Source organism: Choloepus didactylus, chromosome 11 (assembly GCF_015220235.1).
Source record: "Choloepus didactylus isolate mChoDid1 chromosome 11, mChoDid1.pri, whole genome shotgun sequence".
Lineage (NCBI taxonomy): Eukaryota > Metazoa > Chordata > Mammalia > Pilosa > Megalonychidae > Choloepus > Choloepus didactylus.
The window spans coordinates 75,806,613-75,827,529 of record NC_051317.1 but is presented as its reverse complement, the minus strand read 5'-3'; positions in this window follow the sequence as shown (position 1 = coordinate 75,827,529).

Genomic DNA, 20,917 nt, shown 5'->3' with positions numbered 1-20,917 from the left:
ATGCTTTCAATCCCACATAACAGTTATGAACAGAAGTCAGATGGAGTGAGTTATTATCATGGTTGCACCAGGGTTGGGTTCATGGGTGTGTGCTCTGTACATTTGCATAGAACCCTGGGTTCAGTAGGTCTTCATGGTTGGTTTAACTGAAATTCTTAATAACTGTTTTCTTTGAACTTGTGTTTTCTAGGTGATGGTACACTGGAGCATGTACATGAGCCAAGGAGACACACATAATTTGCATGTATATTGTTTTTGCTTCCCCTTTGCATATTGTGTTTGTAGTACTTCATGGACACAAAATTCCAGTGGATCCACTGCATGGGTTCTGTGAGATTAAAATGAGTACAAGGTAAGTGGGTTACATGTAAAATTGATTAAGAAGGACACTGGCATCCGTGAGTGGCCATGCATTCCATTTGAATCAGAAATTGCCCGCAGTGCAGAAAGAATGCGCTGATATATTAAGAAGCACAAACAACCAAGAAATGCTATAAAATCCTTCCCTTTCTAAAAAAAAATTGTTTGTAAAAAAATTATATACAAGCACTCTATTCCCACCAAACAAAATCTCCCTCTTACACCTTTCCTCTATCCCCTGGTAACCTCTAATCTACCTTCTTTCTCTGCAAATTTGGTATTTCTAGATATCTGACATAAATGACATCATACAATATTTGTCTTTTTATGCCTTCCTTATTTAACTAAGCATAATTTTTCAAGGTTCATCCATGTTGCATTATATCTCAGACCTCCATTTTTTCTTATGGCTGAATAATATGGATAATATTCCATATTGTGTATGTACCACATTTTGTTTATCCATTCATCTGTTGATGGGCACCTAGATTGTTTCCACCTTTGGCTGTCATGAATAATGCCACTATGAACATTGCTGAACAAGCAATTGTTTGCGTCCCTGTTTTCACTTTCTTTGGGTATATACCTGGAAGGGGAATTGCCAGGTACGTGGTAATTCTATATTTAACTTTTTGAGGAATCACCATATTGCTTTTCATAGTGGTTACACCATTTTACAGTCCTCCCATAAACAACAAACTTAAGTTCCAGTTTCTCCACATCCTCTCCAACACTTATTATTTGCTGTTTTTTTTTTTTTATTTGTATTTACCTGGTGGCTAATGATGTAGAACATCTTTTCATATATTTATTAGCCTTTTGTACATCCTCTTTGGAAAAATTTCCTTTGCCCATTTTTTAATTGGGTTATTTGCCTTTTCATTGTTGCATCATAAAAGTTATTTATATATTCTGAATATTAAACCCATATCCAGTATATGATTTGAAGCTATTTTCTCCCATTCTGTAAGTTGTTTTATTACTTTCTCTATAGTGTCCTATGATGCACAAAAGTTTTTAATTTTAATGAAATAAATTTTGCCTATTATTTCTTTTGTTGCTTGTGCGTTGGGTGGCATATCTAAAAATTCATTACTGAATACCCAGTCATGAAGTTTTCCTCCTATGTTATCTTGTAAGAGTTTTATGAGTTTAGTTTTATATTTAGGTCCTAGATCCATTTTGAGTTTAGTTTTGTATATGATGTGAGGTAGGGGTCCAACTTCATTCTTTTGAGATATCCAATTTTACCAATACCACTTGTTGAACAGACTATTCATTCCCTATTGCACATACTTGGCACCCTTATTGAAAATTAATTGGCTATAGAACCCAATGTCTGTAGATGTTTAGATCTATTTCTGGGCTTTCCCAATTCTATTTCATTGGTGTATTTGCTGTCCTTATGCCAGTATACTGTTACGATTATTGTAGCTTTTCATATCCTTTCTTACTCCTATTACTTCCCTACATTAACTAACCACTTATGCTGAAAATGGTGATCTAGAACAACGAGAGAAATAGGATGTTTCAGTTTACTAATGTTGTCCTTACGCAAAATACCCAAAACGGATTGGCTTTTATAAAGGGGGTTTATTTGGTTACAAAATTGCAGTTCTAAGGCCATAAAAATGGCCAAACTAAGGCATCAACAAGCGGTAGAACAGCTGATGGCATCTGGAACACCTCTGTCAGCTGGGAAGGCACATGGCTGGCATCTGCTGTTCCTTTGCTCCTGGGTTACATTTCAAAATGGCATTCTCCCAAATGTCTCTGGGCTTGTCTCTCTTAGCTTCTCCAGAGCAAACTTTGGGCTAGCATCTCCAAATGTCTCCAAGCACCTGCTTTCAACAGCCATCTCCAAAATGGCTCTCTCAGCAGCTCTTATGATGTTTTGTCCTCTCTTAGCTCCTGTGTGTCCTTAGCTTAGTATCTCCAAACATCTTCTGTCTGCAACTCCAAACACCTCTAAGTATCTCGAAGCATCATCAGCATCTGGGTCTGTGTCAGCTCTTTCTAAAGGACTCCAGTAAACCTGAGTGGGTGGGACCAAATCTCCATGGAAACATTCAATCAAGAGGTCACATCCTAATAAAAAAGATTAATCAATCTGCCCCCCACAAGATTGCATTAAAGAATATGGCTTTTACTGGGGGACATAATATATACAAACCAGCACATAGGATTACCCATAGCTGCTTTTCTTTCCATTCTTCTCTCATCATCAGTAAGTCAAAGGTTAAAAGTGTTGGTAGAATGTGTAAGTATCAAGCAGTGAAATAAAAACAGTTGAGTTAGTTTTGTGTAGCTCTGATAAGAAGAAAATACATATGCCTGTATGAGCTATGAAATATGAATTGCATAAATTTGGTGATTCCATGTAAGTTAGTACTCTTACATTTTGCATTAAAACTGGTGTGGCATAAACATGAATGGCAAGGATCATGCTAATAATTTAAAATTTTAATTTTTCTTTACTTAGAATGACATTAAAGCAAAAACACCAGAGAAGAAAGGGAAAAGTTCATGTTTTAGTACATTTAAAAAAAATTAACAGACTTTATTTTTAGAGCAATTTTAGGTTTTCAGAAAAGTTGAGCAGAAAGTACAAAATTCCCATATATATCCCCTCTCCTCTCTTCAACCTCCCACCCCCAATAGTATTCCCCTATTCCTCTATTACGTTAAAGTGGTACATTCGTTATAATTGTGAGCCAATATTGATACATTATTATTAACTAAACTGCATAGTTTACATTAGAATTCACTCTTTGTGTTGTACAGTACTTCAGGTTTTGACAACTGCATAATGTCATGTATCCTTTATTATAACACCATAAAATAGTTTTACTGCCCTAAAAATCATCTGAGCTCCACCTATTTGTCTCTTCCTCTCTCTCCCTAAGCCCCAGCAACTATGATCTTTTTAGTATCTCTATAGTTTTGCCTTTTCCAGAATGTCATATAGTTGGAATCATACAGAATATAGTTTTTGTCAGCGTGGCTTCTTTCACTTAGGAATATGCATTTAAAGTTTCTCCGTGTCTTTTTCACAGCTTGATAATTCTTTTATCACTGAATAGCTCTCCATTGTATTGTTGTACCATGGTTTATCCATTCACCTATTGTAGGACATCTTGGTTGCTTTCAGTGTTTGACAATTATGAATAAAGCTGTTACATATACTTTCATGCATAAGCTTTTGCATGGACATACATTTCCAACTCCTTGGGCAAATATCTAGGATCATGATTGCTTGGTCTTATGATACACCCATGTTTAGCTTTTTAAGGAACTGCCAATCTGTCTTCCGAAGTGGCTGTACCATTTTCCATTCCTATCATTCTTTCTGTGGCTGAAATATATATTCCATTTTGTAAGTATGTATGTGTGTGTGTGTGTGTGTATATCACATTTTGTTTCTCTGTTCTTCTGTTGATGAACTCTTGGGTTCTCCCAATTTTGGCAAATGTGAATAATGCTACTATGAACATATCAATGTGTAAATATATTCAAGTTCCTGCCTTCACTTCTTTGAGATATATACCTGAAAGTGGATGTTTTAGTTTCCTAGGCTGCTCAAATATCAGGAAATGTCTCAGCTGAAACAATGGGAATTTATTTGCTCATGGTTTTGAGGCCAGGAAAATATCCAAATCTAGGTGATGCTTTCTTTCTGAAAACCACCTGCCAGCAATCCTTGGCTCCTCTGTCACATGGCAAAGGACATGGCCATGTCTGCTGGTCTTTTCTTTCTCTTCTGGGTTTTGTTGATTTCAGCTTCTTGCTTCTGTGGTTTTCTCATTTCTGAATTCATCCTGTTTATAAAGGACTACAGTAATAGGGTTAATCCTCATCCTGATTGAGATGGGACACACCTTCATTGAAGTAACCTCATCAAAAGTCCTAATTACAAGGGATTCAGACACACCGGAATGGATTAGATTTAAGAACATGTTTTTCTGCAGTACATACAGCTTCACACCACACTGATTTAATCTCTCTACTTGTTATTTGTTTTTTGTAATCTTCTGTTTCTTCTTTGGTCAGTGTAGGTTGTTCATGTGTTTCTAGGAATTTGTCAATTTCATCTATGTTATTGAATTAGTTGGAGTATAGTTGTTCACAATATCCTCTTACAATTCTTTACTTCTTTCTGTGGGATTGGTAATAATTCCCCTCTTTTCATTTCTGATTTTAGTTATTTGTAGCCTCCCTCTTCTTTCTTTATCTGTTTAGCTAAAGATTTATTGATTTCATTAATCCTTCAAAAAAAAAAACCAACAGTTGGTTTCACTGATTCTATTTTTCTTTTAATTCTCTATTTCATTTATCTCCACTGTAATTCTTGTTATTTTCTGCTTTCTACTCACTATGGAATTAGTTTGCTCTTCTTTTATGAGATCCTAAATTTCTGAAATTAAGTCTCTGACTTGAGATCATTTTTCTTTTATAATGTAAGCACTTGGAGCTATAAATTGCCCTCAGCACTCTCTTTGCTGCATAACATAAGTTTTTGAATGTTGTTGTTTTGTTTTCATTCATCTCAAGATATTTCCTAATTTCCCTTATGACTTCTTCTTTAGCATATTGATTGTTAAAGAGCACATTGTTTAATTTCTACTTACCTGTGAATCTTCCAGTTCTCCCTGTGTTGTTGATTTCTAGCTTCACTCCATGTGGCCAGAGAAGATACAGTGTATGATTTCAGTACTTTTGCATTTGTTGATACTTGTTTTATCATGTACTGTGTAGTCTCTTCTGGAGAATAATCCATATACACCAGGGAAGAATGTGTATTCTGCTGCTATTAGCTAAAATATTCTATATATATCTATTGAGTCTAATAGGTTCATAATATTGTTCATATCTTCTATTTCCTTATTGATCTTCTGCCCAGATGTTTTATCCTTACTGAAAGTGTTGTGGTGAAGCCTCCTGCTATTAATGTAGAACCATCTATTTCTCCCTTCAAATTTGTAACATTTTCTTCATATATTTGAGACTCTGCCATTAGGCGCATATATATTTATAATAGTTATGTCTTCTTGTTGAATAGGTGCTTTTAACAGTATATGTGATCTTCTTGTCTCTCATAAAAATTTTTGACCTAAATTCTATTTTAACTGATATTAGTATAGGGCCTCTTTTGACTACTATTTTCATGATATATTTTTTCTTTCCTTTCACTTTCAACTTACTTATGTGTTTGAACTTCAAGTGAGTCTCTTGTAAACAGCATATAGTTAGTTCTTTATTTTTTAATCTGTTCTGACAATGTCTGCCTTTTGATTGGAGAGTTTATTCCATTTACATTTAAAATAACTACTGATAATGCAGGAATTTCTTTGCCATTTTGCTATTTGTCTTTTTAAGTCTTATACTTTTTTGTCGCTCAATTATTGCCTTAATGCAAGCCTTCCTATTTATTTGATTTTTTGTATTGAATCATTTTGAGTCCTTTCTTATTTCTTCTTGTGTATATATTTTGTATATTTTATGTGTGCTTACCATGGTGCTAAAATTTAACTTTCTAAATCTAGAACAGTCACATTTGATTTAATACCAATTTAATGTCAATGGAATGCCCATACATTGTTTCTATATACTTCTATCACCTCACCATTTTTGTCCTTGTTGTGAATTATATCTTTATACATTGTATGTCCAAAGCCATTACTTTTTATGCATTTGATTTTTAGAACTTGTCAGAAGGAAAAGTGAGTTACATACCAAAAAATACAATATGATAGTACTGGCATTATATTACCAATTTGGTTACCTTACTGGAGATCTTTATTTCGTTATGCCATTTTGATCCACTGTGTAGTTTCCTTTCCTTTCAGTATGAAGTAATCCCTTTAGCATTTTTTGGGAGGACAGATCTAGTGGTGATGAGCTCCCTCAGCTTTTGTTTATGTGGAACATTTATTCACTCCTTCATTTTTGGAAGAAACTCACTCTGGATATAAAAAACCTTGGTTGGCAATTATTTCCTTTCAGCACTTTTAATAGTTCATCTCACTGCTCTTGCCCAGTTACTGCAGCTCTTTAAGTGTTTCCCAGAGTTCCAAGGAAGATAGCTCTGCCAGTTTTTTCTATTGCTTCAAGTATTCCGTGGGTGAGCAGCACCCTGGATTATCTTACATCACCATCTGGTCAACTGGAAACCCCTCTTTCATTTTTGATATCAAGAATTCAATTCACTTACCATAAGCTATAATCACCTAATACATTTTTGCTATAATTAATTTGAGCAAACTGTTATCTTTTAGGTCAATTTTTAATAAGAAAAAGAAAATATTTTATTTTACCTTCATTTAGTCTTTCTCAATCACTCTTTATTTCTTTGTGTAGATGCAATGTCTGACATATCATTTTCCCTCTCTCTAAAGAACTTCTTTTAATGTTTCTTGCTAGATTGGTCTACTGGTGGCAGATTCTCTCAATTTTTGTTTGCCTGGCAGAGTCTTTATTTCTCCTTCACCTTGAATGATAATTTCACTAGATACAGAATTCTAGGTTGGCAGGTTGGTGTTTTTGTTTTTATTTTTAGTATTTTAAATATTTCACTCCACTCTCCTTCTGTTTGCAAAGTTTCTGAAGAGAAGTCTGATGTAATTCTTTTCTTTGTTCTTCTATAGGTAAGGTATTTCCCCACTTCTAGCTTCTTTTCAGTCTTTCTCTTTTCCTTTGATTTTCTAGAGTTTGAATATGATTTGCCCAGGTGTGGTATTTTGTTTTGTTTTGGTTTGCTTTGTATTTATCCTTGTTGGTGATCTCTGAGATTCCTGGATCTATCATTTGGTGTCTGTGATTAATTCTGGAACACTCTTGTATGCCCATTATGCATTTATTATACATTTAGTAATTGCCCTCACAGTTTCTGGATACTTTTCCCGTTCTTTTTTTCATTCTTTTTTTCGTTTTGCTTTCATTCTATTGGCATTTGATCAAACTCACTGATTCTTTCCTTGGCTGAGTCTAGTCTACTGATGAGTCCATCAAAGGCATTCTTCATTTCTGTTGCAATATTTTCCTTCTTAGAGTTTTCATCTCCTTGCTTACATTTTCTATCTGTTCTTGCATATTGTCCGCTTTTCCATTAGAGTCCTTAGCACATTAAAAATAATTATTTCAAGTTCCTGGTCTGATAATTCCAGCATCTTTGCCATGTCTGAGTCTGATTCTGATGCTTGCTTTGTCTATTCAGACTGTTTATTTTTTTGTCTTTTTAGCATGCTTAATAATTCTTTCATTGAAAGCTAGACATGATGTGTCAGGTAATAGGAACTATGATAATGAGGCCTTTAGTATGAGGTTTTATGTTTACCTGGCTAGGAGTTAGGCTGTGTTTACTATTTGCTGTAGTTCTAGGCAACAGATGATAAAATCTCCTCTAGTGTCTTGCTTTTGTCTCCCTTGTTATTTTTGGGTTTTCCTAGAAACTCCATCTTAATAGGGTCTGAGCCTTGCAGTTCTTTCAGCTATAATCCTCTGTCAATTTACAGGAGCCTGGATGTGGATGAAGGGTGTGGATGAAGGGGAAGCAATCTATGATCTTTGATAAGGTCTGAGTCTTTTAGTGAGACTGTGCCCCTGGGTTGTGACTTTCACAAATGCTTCTCAGATTTTTTCCTCCTTAGGTGACACAGGAAGGCTAGATAAGGCTGGAGTTGAGCATTTCTCTTCCCCAAGGTTAGTTATAGGCTCTGATAAAACTCTAGCAGGTTAAGCTCTGGTAAAATAGTTCTCTTGAGGGCGGGCCTTTGTTAAAGAAAACAGTGTGCTCTGGGTGTTTTTCCAAATGTTTATTTCCCCTTTCCCCTGCCAGAAGCATGAGGGGAATATTCTCCATTCTTTACCCTGAGAATCTTATGGGACTCCTACAGGTAAAACTCATGAAAGTGTGGGCCTTCTCCCAAAGCTGAGCCCCCAGGAGTTTTTATTTCTCAAGCTAGTCCATGGCTCAGTCTCAAGCAATTAGTCAATTAGTATTCCCACCATTTTCTGCTTCCAGCAGTGACTTCTGCTCTGGGTGAGCTATGATTATGTGTATTCATCATCTTTCCAGTGCTAGAATGGTGCTTGGTCCTCTGACCTCAATTATTTTATGGATCTAAGAAGAGTTGTTGATTTTCAGTTTGTTCAGACTTTTCTTGTTGTGACAATGGGAGTGACAACTTCCAATCACTTTATATGTTGGGCAGGAAACTGGAAGCTCTGTATTTTAGTACTTTTAAGGGCACTTTTTTCAGCTTTTTGAAAAATAGGCTCCACATTTTTACTGTACACTGTACTATGTAAATTATGTAGCCAACCCTTGCTGCACCATTTACTATTTGTGACATTGGGTAAACTACTGAATCTTTGTGGACCTCAGATTCCTCTTTTATATATGTAAATAATGGTAATACCCACTTCATAAGATTGTTGTAAGGATCAAAAGAGATGATTCTTACAAGGGTTAGTTAGAATAGCCATTCACACATAGTAAATACTCAATACATGTTATTGTCTAGTAAGGATTTTGCCTCAATAATTAGATTGGAATTGTTTCAAACAGCAACATGAACACAGTGACTGGCATATCAAAAGACACTAAGTAAATCTTCACTGAGTTGAGTGAACATTTCAGGACACTATAGAGACAGTCTCAAGAAGATTCGTGGTTATTTTGACTCAAGATAAATCTGAAATTTTCTGAGCAGACCATCTGATGTGACAAACATACAAGGGATTAAATCACTGATGCACATGTTCTGAAGCCTTCACCTGGAAAACAAATCCAACCATTAGAGGATCAAGTCAGCTCTCTTATGTACTAACATAATTGTTTCCTTCACCAATGTTCCGCTGATAGATTTGTTCACCAACAGATTATCAGACCTTCCAATCCTTTTCAAATCATAGATCACATATAACATGATAATATTTTGTTGGTGCACTGGGGAAAATGAAGTGCTTCTTCCAAGTTTGTTAATCACAAGTTTACAGGTGTTTCTCATCTCATTGACGATGTCAGTAACGTGGTATATTTTACACACTTTGCAGTTTTTGCCCTGTCTCTCTTGATGGTGTCATTTCAGTCTCATTAAATTTAAACAACAGTTTTTACTAGAATGTTCCAGGTTATGAGCTGAATGCTGGAAATAAATAGAAGAGAGACATTGTCCCTGGCATCACAGATCTCACAGTCTTGTCAGGGAAGTATTATCATACAACTGTAATTAAAATACAGAAAAGAATTCTGAATTCTTTTTTTTTTTTTCAGAGACCCAGGCTCTTCAGGGGTGATTTCAGTTTCATATATATGTAGAAATATGCAGATGTTGTTTTCACCAAATATCAATGGGAGGAAATACAGAAAGACCAGAAATAGACATCTTTTGGTTAAATCAAACAAGATTTACTCATCTAAAGAAAACTGGATGAAATTAGCACAATTAGGGTATATAACAGAGATAACAGCAATAACCTCACTAAGAGAAAGAGATTCAAGAATGATAATTTGTGTGGCAGATTAAAGATGAAGTCTAATTCTCCTCCTTTGAATGTGGGCTTGATTAATGACCAATAAAAAGTGACAGTGACTTCCAGGCAAGGTCATAAGAAGACTTGCACCTTCTAACAAGACCTTTTGGAACAATTGTTCTTGCAGCTCAGCTCCATGCTATGAGAAGGACCCTTAGCTTTGATGTTGTGAGAGACACGGAGCCTACATCCCCGGTTGAGTTCCCAGCTGACAGTCAATACCAACTTGCCAGCCATGTTCATGAGTCATTGTAGAAACAGATCCTCCAGAGTAAATGATTGTTGTTGCTTTAAGCCGTAAAGTTTTGGGATATTTTGTCATGTAGCCATAAATAATTGAATGACTTCAGAATGAGGCCTCCTATAAAAATAACCTTCATCTTCCCGACTGACTCTTATACCCTCACCTGGAACAGACCAGTACGTATCCTTGCCAGGACAAATGCTGGAGAAACTTAACTGAGCTAGGTTCACCTCATCAACTCCAGACTTACACAAGTACAATACACCACAGCCTACAAAACTAGAATAAGTATAAGTTAGTAGATATCTTTGGAAGTCATTCCCAGGGCTTATCAGATATAATATCTGATGTAAGACCACATTGACAGGCATAATTTGGAGAATCTCAATTAAGTGAGAGTCATCACTGCCAAAGATTTGCTTCCATTGACTCTAAGCCTTAAAGCCTCATTTGCTATGATCTTCAAGTCTGGTACCTCACTTTCAGCTAACACTTTAGGTACTTTCAAAGCCATCTAAAATATATGAGCATTTAATTATATACTGTTTTATCCACTAACAGACCTATTATGGGAGAAACCAAGAAATAGTACAAGACTGTGGACATAATTGATTAATGTTTTCCTTGGATATCAAACTGCTATGACTCATTAATACCCTTATGTGTTCAACATCAGATCCTTAGACTAGTTGTTTAAAGCACAAACTTTTAGAAGTTATTGTGCAAATCTATATAAAAGTCAGATTGTGCAAATTCCACATAAATAATGTAGAGGATTTATAATGCTATCCTCAGCTGAAATAATTTTTACATTTAATCAATTGCTCTTTCATGGCTGACATCTTTTCCACTGAAGAAGTAAAGATGATTTGTAATTCCTTGATCAAGAAGATCTAGCTTTCCTAGTCAGATTCCTGCCTCTATCACTGTCATCTCTTCAGTGAGCTGAGAGCCAACATTTGGGATATCTGAACTTATGACTGCCAAAAGAGGGAGAAGTAACATCTTAGCCAAACTCCTCTCCTCTCTAAAATAATAATGAGCAAAAATTAACATGCTACTTATTATAAGCCAGACTTTCTTTTCAATGTTTACACTGATTATCTCCACAAATTATGAGAGTAGTTTACATTATTGTCCATATTTTATAGACAAGAAAACTGAGACAGAGATATTAAGCAAATTGCTCACTGATGTCACATAGATATTAATTGCAGAAGCTAGTATAGAATAGAGGCAGTTTAACTCCAGATCTGTGCTTTTAACCTCTACTCTTAGGATCCTTTTGAAAGATGAGCGTATGTGTGAAACATTGAAGCTTGTACCCATTTGTGTATGTGTGTGTGTGTATGTGTGTTTGTGTGTAAGAGAGAGAGAGAGATTGACTGGGAGAGACAGAGACACAGACAAAGAATAATAGGAGGTTTTGCATGACTATTGAAAAAAGAAGGGAAAAATAAAAAACATGTGCTTGTCTACTTGTGGGGCACATACTTAAACCTATGACCTTAAACATTTTTGAGATATAACATAACATTATAATTTAAGAAATTTATGTGTCTCTTCCTGGGGAGAAAATAGGGAAACACTATCATCAAGCAACAGTTTTCCAGTACTTGCTTCACAATAGGTGCTATAGGTATAAGGAAATTTACAGATGCCTACTCTAAAATGGCTTACACACTCAGTAAAAATCAAACCACAGTCTGACTTCCAAACCCAGGCATAATCTACTAAATGCCAAAGGGGAGTTATTATTTAGGTATTGCAAGGCTGCAGGAATTCAGAAAAGCTTTGTAGGGAAGGTAGGTCAGGTTGAGGTAACAAAGCCAAGAGCTCATCTGAGGACTTTGCGGGATAGCTCCTTTTCAGTTTGTCCTGCTAATACAAAACCAAGAGAAGCAAGCTCCTTGGAAGCAGCCAGCACCAAGGAGAGAGCCAGACAGGCCCGCCAGCCAAATGAGAGTTCCTCCACCTGATGGCATCTTGGCATTGTCCCATAAACAACAGTTGACTACTGCCAGTAAAAGACTCAGGGAACCCCCCTCCCCACCCATACCACTAGGAAGATAATGGCTTCTTTCCAAGAAAGCTCAGGATGTAGTTCTTATTTCACCCCTACATGAGAAATATGAATTCTCCCAGACAGTAATGGTCTCCCTGCCATTTATAATCTGCTAGTTTGCAACTTAAAATTTATAATGAAAAAGCAGTTGTCTCAAACCATTCTATAAACATAAAACATTAGTTCCATCTAATATTTATGTTGATTGTAAAATGTCAGGACTATGCTTTGCTTGATCTTTATGCTTCTTGGTATGGCTAGGCTTTTTTTTTTTTTTTTTTTTTTAAATGCCTTTCCCATAGAACTAGGGCAAAGCACAAGAAAAAAATGTAAGAATTCAAAAATGTATTTTTAAATTAGTGTTGAAATAACACACTCACAAAAATATGAGATAAGGAAAGAAGAGAGGGCTGTATAACACACATATACACACATGCACACTCACACACAATGGCATCTTGGACACATACCCAAGCAAAACCACATGTATATTATTTCAAACTATTTTTCTAGATTTATGGATTTTATTATGTATGGTAAAGTGAGAAAAAAGTCACAAAGGTGAGTTCAGTGAGTTTTGTGAGAAATTGGTGATCATCTTGAAGAGCTAGTAATAAAAGTAGGAATAATGAAAGGTAGGGAACAGAAGAGAAGGAGCAGAGGTAAAATTTTGATCAGCTGGTATTCTCTCACTCTCAATTGCTCCAACTCTTCTGGCAGCATTGTCTCCAGCATTCAACCCAAGCCTACAAATCCTGCTTATTAATTTCATTTGATTTTCATTGATGGAAGGAGATGGGGTGTGTTGAAGTGGTACAGTATATAGTTTTTCCCATTAGTTAATAAATTGGAGATTTTTAAAGTTTCCTCTAGTTCAATTCCTTTGTTTGTAGAGAATGAGGGATTTCCATGGAATATACTGGTGCTAAAGTTGGCAAAAAAACCATAGTACATTAACTGCCATTTGGACACTCAGCTACTGATTTTTCTGGTGCTTAGAAGATGAAGTATCTATATCAGACTAGGCTCTGGAAGATGCACTAAGAATGATAAATAAGTTTGGGTTTATGAAGCACTCCTTAAAACTGAGGAGTTCCTCCATACTTTCTCTTCCGTTGAGCCAGTTGTTTGGATTATAGCAAGCAGGTAGGAAAATATGGCAACTGTCTCACAATTACTATCTAACATTGCACTTGTACAGGAACAGTTACCCTTTCATATTGACAACTTATAACTGTGTTTTTGAAAGGGGTGGGAATCTTAGCTGGGAGTATTACCTGCAATTTCTCCTTCTCTATGGATATATATATATATATATATATATATATATATATATATATATGACTATAATAGAAGTGCTTGAAAGTTTTGAATTAAAGATGTAATTAAGGAAGTAATTCATCAAAATATTAAAAAAATTTCCCATCACTATCTGTCCCACATTATTGATGAAATAAATTGCATCAGAGTATTCTAAGTAGGATTCCTAAGTCTTGGCAGGGAATTGCCCAAATCTTTTGTCCCTTCTGTAGTTCCACATTCATTCCTTGGAAATGTCAGAGTAGGCATTTTGGGACATGTGATTCAGAAAGACACAATACATAACTCACTGTACATCCTCTAATTGATCCTGCAGTTAATAAAATCTCTACGTCAGAGAAACTGGGTGATACACTGGAGACAGACTTAGAGTATTTATTAACATATTTATTACTCCCAAAACACTTCAGACTTTTTTGGAGCAGTGACTTTACCTCCACCTTTTTATCCATCCTATTAAATGCCCAATAATATTCGTTTTGTTAGATGTTGTGAGCTTACAAAACAATCATGCATAAAATACAGGATTCCCGTATACCACCTCACCACCACCACCTTGCATTGGTGTGGAACATTTGTTAATTGATGACAGCCATTTTAAAAAATAATTGTACTTTTTTTAAACAGTAGTTACCTTTGTCACAATTGATGAAACATTATTAACATAGTTCTGTCTATCATCCATTGTTTATATTAGGTGATTTTTTTTCATGTACCATCCTAGTATTACCACCTTATATTAGCATTGTACATTTGCCATAATTCATAAAAAGAACCCTTTAATACTTATTCTATTAACTGTAGTCCATCATATACAATAGAGTTCCCTATCTTTTACAGTCCTGTGTTTAATCTTTTAATTTTTATTCTAGTAATATGTACACCCTGAAGTTTCCCCTTTTAACTGCATTCATGTATATATTTCAGTGTTGTTGATTATACACTCACAATAAATGTGCTATCATCACCACCATCCATTTACAACCCTTTACTATTGGCTTAAATAGAAATTCTGTACAAGTTAGGCATGAAATCCCCATTCTCTAATCCCAATCTATCTCCTAGTAAACTATATTCTAGATTCTAAAACTATGAGTTTATTATAATTAGTTCATATCAGTGGGATCATGCAATATTTGTCATTTTATGTCTGACTTATTTCATTCAACATAATGTCCTCATGGTTCATCCATGTTGTTGCATGCATGAGGACTTTATTTTTATTGCTAGATAATATTCAATTTCATGTATATACCATATTTTGTTTATCCATTCATTGGCTGATGGACACTTAGGTTGCTTTCATCTTTTGGCAATTGTGAATAATCGTGCTTTGAACATCAGTGTGCAAATATCTGAGCCCCTGCTTTCAATTCTTCTGGATGTATTTACCTAGTAGTGGCATTGCTGGATCATATAGTAACTCTATGCTTAGCTTCCTGAGGAACTGCAAAACTGTCTTCCACAGTTGTTGCACCATTTTACATTCCCAATAGCAATGAATGAGTGTTCTTATTTCTCCACAGACTCTCCAACACTTGTAGTTTTCTGTTTTTTTTTTTTAATAATGGCTATTCTAGTGAAAATGAAATGATACCTAGTTGTGATTTTGATTTTCATTTCTCTAATAGCTAGTGATGTTGAATATCTTTTCATGTGCTTTTTAGCCATTTGTATTTCTTCTTTGGAGAAATGTTTATTCAAATCTTTTGCCCATTTGGGGGAGCTGTCTTTTTGCAGTTGAGTTGTGGATTGCTTTATATATTCTGTATATTAAACCCTTGTGGGTTATGTGGTTTCCAAATATTTTCTCCCATTGAATAGGTTGTCTTTTCACTTTCATGACAGGGTCCTTCGAGGCACTAAAGCTTTTAATTTTGAGGGGATCCCATTTATATATATTTTTTCTTTTGTTGCTTCTGCTTTGGGCGTAAAGTCTAAGAAACCATTGCATACCACAAGATCCTGAACATGCTTGCCTGCATTTTTCTTCCAGGAGTTTTTTAGTCCTGGTTCTTAAATTTACATCTTTGATCCATTTTGAGTTATTTTTTTTAAGGTATGAGACAGTGGTCCTCTTTTATTCTTTTACATATGAATATCCAGTTCCCCCAGCACCATTTGTTGAACAGACTATTCTTTCCCACTTGAGTGGACTTGGCAGCCTTGTCAAAAATCATTTGGCCATAGATGTGAGAGTTTATTTCTGAACTCAGTTCAATTCTATTGGTCTGCATATCTATCTTCGTGCCAGTACCATCCTGTCTTCACCACTGTAGCTTTGTATTATGCTTTAGTCATAATACAAAGCCCTCCAACTTTGTTCTTCTTTTTCAAGATGTTTTTGGCTATTTGAGGCCCCTTGCCCTTTGAAATAAATATGATAATTGACTTTTCTATTTCTGCAAAGTAAGCTATTGAAATTTTGATTGGTATTGCATTGGATATGAAATTAATTTGGGTAGAATTAACATCTTAATGATAGTTAGTCTTCCAATCCATGATATTTGACTCTTGCAGTTACTATTTTACTCTCGTACTTACTATTGTAAATAGATTTTTTCTTGATTTCCTTCTCAGATTGCTCATTACTAGTATATAGGAACACTACTCATTTTTATGTGTCGATCTTGTATCCCACCACTTTGCTGAACTTGTTTATTAGCTCTAGTAACCTTGTTGTATTTTTGGGGACTTCATATATATATATATATATATATAATGTCACCTTTAAATAGTGAAAGTTTTACTTCTTCATTTCCAATGTGGATACTGTTTATTTCTTTTTCTTGCCTAATTGCTCTGGCTGGAATTTCCAGTACAATGTTGAGTAACAGTGGGGACAGTGGGCATCTTTGTTTTGTTCCAGATCTTAGAGGGAAAGATTTCAGTCCTTCAGCATTGAGTATTATGTTAGCTGTGGGCTTTTCATACACTCCCTATTTGTTGAGGAAGCTTCCATCTATTAATATTTTTCGAAGTGTTTTTTATCAAGAAAGGATGCTGAAATTTGTTAAATCCTTTTTTATGTAAATTGAGATGATCATGTGTTTTTCCTTCTTTGTTTTGTTGATGTGATGTATTACATTAATTATTTTTTTATGTTGAATCACCCTTGCATACCTGGGATAAAACCCTCTGGTTTGTGGTATATAATTCTTTTAATGTGCTGTTGCATTCAATTTGCTACTATTTTGTTGAGGACTTTTGCATCTATAGTCATATGATAAATTGTTCTGTAATTTTCTTTTCTTGTACTATCTTTATCTGGCTTTGGTTAGGGGGATGTTGGCCTCAGAAAATGAGTTAGGTAGTTGTGCCAATTTGGATATATTATGTCCCCCAAACAGTGCTGTTCTTTAATTCAATCTTGTAGGGGCAGACTTATTAATTTTTTTTATTAGGTTGTAACATCTTGATTGAATATTTCCATGGATATTTGACCCTGCCCATTCAGAGTAGGTCTTGATTAGTTTACTGGAGTCTTTTAAAGAGAGTTCACACAGAGAGCAGAGAGGTGAAAACACCCTGAGATATGCTAAGCCAGGACAAAACACCCCAAGAGCAGCTGACAGGGACATTTAGGAGAGAAGCTAAGAGCTGACACTGATGCTAACATTTGGAGATGCTTCTGATGCTCAGAGATGCTTGGAGTTGCAGACAGAAGGATGTTTGGAAGTGCTAAGCTAAGGATGCACAGGAGCTGAGAGAGCAGCTGAAACACAACTCAGGACCAGCAGATGCCAGCTAAATGCCTTCCCAGCTGGCAGAGGTTTTCCAGACATCACTGGCCCTTCTTCAGTGAAGGTATTTTCTTGCCAATGCCTTGGTTTGGACATTTTCACAGCCATAAGACTAAATTTGTAACCAAATAAAGCCCCTTTACAAGAGCCAATTCATTTCTGGTATTTTGCATAATGGCAGCTCTAGCAAACCAAAACAATAGTGTTCCTTTTTCTTCAACATTTTGGAAGAGTTTGAGCAGGTTTGATATTAATTTTTCTTGGAATGATTGGTAAAATTCACCTGTGAAGCCATTTGGTCCTACGAATCTCTCTGTTGGGAAGTTTTTTTATGATCGATTCAATCTCTTTTCTTGTAACAGTCTGTTGAGGGCTTCTATTTATTCTAGAGTCATTGTAGGTTGTCTGTGTGTTTTTAGGAGTTCATCCATTTCATCCAGGCTGTCTAATTCTTTGCATGTATTTGTTCGTCACCTCCTATGATCCTTTTTATGTCTGTTAAGTCCCAAGTAATGCCCCCCATCTCATTTCTGATTTTGATTTGCATCTATCTCTTTTTTCCTTATCAATCTATTTTATTGATCTTCTGAAAGAACAAACTTCTGTCTTTATTAATTCTTTCTATTATTACTTTATTCTCAATTTCATTTAATTCTACCCTAATTTTTGTTATTTCTTTCCTTCTGCTTGCTTTGGTTTAGTTTGCTGTTCTTTTCTTGTTCCTCTAGGCATACATTTAGGTCTTTGACTTTAGCTTTCTTCTTTTTTAATGTAAGCATTTCAGTCTATAAATTTCCCTCTGAGTACAGCCTTTAACACATCCCATAAGCTTTTTTTTAATTCAATTTTATTGAGATTGTTACATACCATACAATTATCCAAAGATCCAAAGTGCACGAGCAATTGCCCACAGTACCATCATACAGCTGTGCATCTATCACCACAATTAATTTTTTTTCAATTTTTAGAACATTTTCATTACTCCAGAAAAGAAATAAAGACATAAAAGAAAACTCAAACTCCCCCATACCCCTAACCAACTCCCTCCATTATTGACTCATAGTATTCATGTAGTACATTTGTTACTGTTGATGAAAGAATGTTAAAATACGACTAACAGTAGTATATAGTTTGCAATAGGTATATTTTCCCCTATATACCCCTCTATTATTAAGTTATAGTTATAGTGTCATACATTTGTTCTAGTTCATGAAACAGATTTCTAATATTTGTACAGTTAAATCATGGACATTGTGCACCACAAGGTTCACTGTTTTATGCATTTCCATCTTTTAATCTTCAACTTTCCTTCTGGTGACATATGTGATTCTGAGCTTCCCCTTTCCACCACATTCACACACCATTCAGCACTGTTAGTTATTCTCACAATAACATGCTACCATCACATCTGTCCATTTCCAAACACTTAAGTTCCATGTAGTTAAACATTCTGCTCATAATAAGCAGCCACTCCCCATTCTTTAGCCTCATTCTATATCCTGGTAATTTATATTTCATGTCTATGAGTTTACGTATTATAATTAGTTCCAATCAGTGAGACCATACAATATTTGTCCTTATGTGCTTGACTTGTTTCACTCAATATAGTGCCCTCAAGTTTTCTTCATCAACCCATTTTTTTTTGACGGTTTTGTTCACCCACTATACATTCTGTCCTAAGTAAATAATCAGTTGTTCCCTTATAATCACATATTTATGCATTCACCACCATCACAACTTTCTCTATAAGGACAGCTCCATTTCTTCACAAAGGAGGAGGAAGAATCAAAGAAGGTACATAGACAAAAAGAAAAAGAAAAAGAAAGAAAAAAATGACAGCTAAAAAGCAACAAAAGGAAAGATAGAATTAAACTAACATATAATAAAAGAGTCAGACAACATCACCAATGCCAAGAGTCCCATATCCTGCCCTTATGTCCCCCTCTTATAGGCATTTAGCTTTGGTATATTGTCTTTGTTACATTAAAGGAAGCATAATACAATGTTTCTGTTAACTATAGTTTCTAATTGGCATTAATTGTATTTTTTCCCCAATACCACCCCATTTTTAACACCTTGCAAGGTTGACATTGGTTTGTTCTCCCTCATGTAAAAACATATTTGTACATTTTATCACAGCTGTTGAGTACCCTAGGTTTCACTAAGTTATACAGTCCCAGTCTTTATCTTTCCTCTTTCCTTCTGGTGCCCCACATGCTCCTAACCTTCCTCTTTCAACCATACTCACAATCATCTTTGGTCAGTGTACTTACATTGCTGTGCTACCATCACCCAAAACTGTGTTCCAAACCTCTCACTCCTGTCTTCTCCTATCTGTCTGTAGTGCTCCTTTTAGTATTTCCTGTAGAGTAGGTATCTTGTTCACAAACTCTGTCATTGTCTGTTTGTCAGAGAATATTTTAAACTCCCCCTCATATTTGAAGGACAATTTTGCTGGATGTAGGATTCTTTGTTGATGATTTTTCTCTTTCAGTTTCTTAAATATATCACACCACTCCTTTCTTCCCTCCATGGTTTCTACTGAGAAACCTGCACATAGTGTTATCAAGCTTCCTTTGTATGTGATGAATTGCTTTTCTCTTGTTGCTTTCAGGATTTTCTCTTTGTCTTTGACATTTGATAATCTGATTATTAAGTGTCTTGGCATAGTTCTACTCAGATCTGTTCCATTTAGGGTATGCTTCTTGAATCTGTAATTTTATGTCTTTCATAAGAGATGGGAAATTTTCATTGATTATTTCCTCTATTATTGCTTTTGCCCCTTTTCCCTTCCCTTCTCCTCCTGGGACACCCATGACATGTACACTTCTGTGTTTTGTGTTGTCATTCAATTCCCTGAGACATTGCTCACATTTTTCCATTCTTTTCCCTATCTGTTGTGTGTGTGTGTGTGTGTGTGTGTGTAGGATTTCAGGTGTCTTGTTCTCTAGTTCCTGAGTGTTTTCTTCTGCCTCTTAAGATCTGCTGTTGTATGTCTCCATTGTGTTTTTCATCTTTTGTGTTGTGCCTTTCATTTCCATAGATTCTGCCAGTTGTTTTTACAAATTTTCAATTTCTACCTTATTTTTGCCCAGTGTTTTCTTTATATCCTTAATCTTTTTTGCCATATCTTCCCTGAACTCATTGATTTGATTTTTGAATTTATTTAGCATATTTCTTAGAAAATATTTAATTGATTGTTTCATTAAAGTGAAACAATATCTCAACTGTATCTTAACTGAGGTGTAAGTTTGTTCCTTTGACTGGACCATATCTTCATTTTTCCTAGTGTAACTTTTAGTTTTCTTTTGTCTATGCAACTGGTTTCCTTGGTTATGCCAGTCAGATTTTCCCAGACCAGAATGGGTTCAGGTCTTAGAATGGGGTTATATTCAGTTTCAAGTTTCCCTGAGGGTGTATCTTAGATTGACAGACTTTCCTGTGAGGCCTCTAGCTACTGTGCTTTTCCTAACCTGCCTAGCAGGTGGTGCCTGTCAGCCTGTTGCTCCCGACTGGTGTAAGGAGGTGTGTCCCCTTTAGTTCTCAGCTTAGGTTGTTTCTGGTTTGATTATTTCTTCCCAGGCCCTGGGGTCTGAATTCTGAAGGGAAATTTGGCACTAGAACTGGGCCCCACCTCCTACTTTTTAGGGA